General features: G+C 41.9%; 1 pseudogene; it reads right to left on the bottom strand.

Annotated features, from left to right (window-relative positions):
- Positions 1-524: 524 nt before the first annotated feature.
- Positions 525-604, bottom strand: LOC122937477 (annotated as a pseudogene).
- Positions 605-2,942: the final 2,338 nt, after the last annotated feature.

Raw genomic sequence — 2,942 nt, 5'->3', positions numbered from 1 at the left:
CCAGAGAGGCAGCCTGTATCGCAGCAAGGGAAGATGCTACCTATTGACCCTGCCTCAGCAGATACCCTGCTGAATAAACCAAAATAAAGGGAGCACCAACTTGGTTGTGTAATCATTGACCAAGCACCACTGGTCGTTTATGCTTTGTCAATCTCAGCTCAATCATAATCAGTTTTCCAGGTGTTCCTTTTTTTACGCTAGTGTATTTCAGCTTGCCTATTTAGATGTTACCTGCAGCCTTTAGTCCTGCACATTATGCTTTGCATCCTAATGGGCTCCTATCTCCATGACTGCTGACACATCCATGGTTAATCACTGCATAGTTCTGCTCACAGGCAGATCATTTCCAGGAGCATGAAAGAAACAATTTGACCTGTTTATGCAAGGGAATGGCATTTTTATTTTGGGAAATAAATCAATTTTGTGGCGGACCAAAGGTTTGTTCATACGAGTTAACTCCTTCTTCACGGCTGATTCAGTAATTTGTTATTGTTTTAGAACATAACGTTTCCGTATTCTGTAGTCCCTGTGTGTATGAAGCTCACACTTTTGAGCGCATTTCCAAATTAAAAACTATAGAAATGATCCCTGAAAGTATAGTCTTATTAACCCAGTCAGTATGTAGATTGGAGAAAAAAATCAATGCCATTTACCATGTGGTATATTGTAGCCATGTAATGTGTTTACTATAAGTGTATATGCTTTATAGAACCCTCTTTTTATTAGCCCTATCATTATGGCAGTAAGTGGGTAGGGGCATAGGGGGTAATTTACTATACTGAAATAATTATTTCAGGCACAGATGGCGGCGCAACAGTAAGTTGTGCCGCTATCTGTGACTTTGCCCTACTCATGCCAGGTCTAAAATGCTGTGCGTGGTGTGGGCGGGGAAGGGGACGGACCGGCAGGCCCATCTCATTCACCATTTTCTCTGCCTGGTTTAGGCATAGAAAATGGTCTAAATGTAAGACAGCAAGGAAGCGGTCTTACATTTAGAACTGGCGCTAGATGCTCTGAAGTTATGTAGAGGCCGGCAAATCGTCATAACTTTGGCGGATCCAGCGCCAGCTATGGGCTTTATTAAGACTGGCGTCTAAAATGCTGATCTTAATAAATGTGCCCCATAATCTCCTCAGGTATGTCCTCTATTATAAGCTGACAGCCGTATGAATTGAGGCTGTCAACTATGGACTGCTACTGGTGTCCACTTTATCAGCAGCAACCACTTAAAGGGAGCCTGTCACCAACTTTTCACGTTCTACACTGATTATATCACCTTCTTGCGCAGACACACACGATCATAATCATACCCTTGTTGTTTAAGTCCTATTTTCTAAAGTTGCAAAAACAAGGTTTTAATGGTATGCAAATGAGGACTCGCAAGTGCCCAGGGGCGGCATTCTGGCAGTAAGTGCCCAGGCCCCTCTGCGTTTTGTGCTCCTGCCTTGTCTGCCCAGCCCTGTAATCATCTTACGCCATCCTCTCCAGCTCCTGAGATCCCGCACAGTTCACCGCTTGCCCGGGCATGTGCACTATGATAACCACTGAGGGCATCGGCTTTGTGCACATGCGAACTGCTACAAACAGAGCTGATGCCCTCAGTGGTTATCGCAGTGCATATGCCTGGTCCCGGCGGTGAGCCATTATGATCATGTGTGTGTGCAAGAAGGCAATAATAGCAGTGTAGAAAAGTTGGTGACAGACCCCCTTTAAGGCCCCTTTACACAGATAGATAAAGCAGATGATTGTCAGTGAGGTCTCCTTCAGTGACTCTCTGTTAGTGAAGAAGACCTCTACATTTACATACAGGGATCTCCTCCATAGTATGGGGAGTAGTGATTGCTAATGTCATAGCTCGTCCCTATACAGAGTCATTGTTTACTGGCAGTAGAGTGTATGCTGCCAGGCTAGGATAAATCACCCCAAATAAGTATATTACTACAGTGCAAAGGGGCAAAATTTGCAAACAAGACACTTGAGTTATGCCAAATCTGACCTTCTTTCAATTACAGGAGAAACTCGAAAAATTTGAATATCGGGCAAAAGTCCATTTATTTCAGTAATGCAAATTAAAAGGAATTGCGATAATGCAGCTTAAAATTAGACTTTTGTGAAAAGGTTCAATATTCTAGGCTCAAAGTGTCACACTCTAGTCAGCTAATTAATCCATACCCCCTGAGCAAAGGGGACCTCAAAATTTAGACCTTGGGGTTTTCATAAGCTGTAAGCCATATTCATACAAATTATAACAAATAAAGGCTTGAAATATCTCGCTTTGCATGTAATGAGTCTATCTCATATATTAGTTTCACCTTTTAAGTTGCATTACTGAAAAAAAATGAACTTTGCATGATATTCAAATTTTTCGAGTTTCACCTGTAGGTCTGCTTTAACACGCAAACTAACAAGTGGTGTGTGCTGAAATGTTACCAGGTTCAATGAGCTTACGAACTACATCATTAGTGCATGGAAAGAAATATATAAAAAAATAAATTGTAGATTTTTGTTTTCAGTCAAATGTATATTTAAAAAGCAAAACTCCAAAGAGTCTGAGGGGGCAGAGCGTAACCCAGGAATTCAAAGAGAACCAAAATGAAAGGAAAAAAATAAAACCAAACAGTAAAGTTATGCCTTGCCCCCTCAGGCCCTACACCAGGCATCCGTTTTGCCTGGAGTGTTCCTTTAAGAATTAATTCTAATTCTAGGTGAACTTGATGGACATGCCTTGATGGGCAAACTTTTAAGTAAATGTAACGCCCCAGAGTGGCATTACCACTTCGGCACCCTGCTACTGTCTTTCTTGGTTAACCTCATGTCATCTTATGTATTTATTTCAGGTCCACTACACTGTGCATTCCTATTTCTCATGTAACTGTTATGTTCAAATGTAGTGTGCCTGGTTTACCAGCAGGTGGCAGCAAACACGGCAGAGCTGTACTTAC

This window comes from Bufo gargarizans, chromosome 4, assembly GCF_014858855.1.
Source record: "Bufo gargarizans isolate SCDJY-AF-19 chromosome 4, ASM1485885v1, whole genome shotgun sequence".
Classification (NCBI taxonomy): Eukaryota; Metazoa; Chordata; class Amphibia; order Anura; family Bufonidae; genus Bufo; species Bufo gargarizans.
Note: the sequence above shows the minus strand (reverse complement) of the source record. Positions and strands in the feature narration are given on the sequence as shown.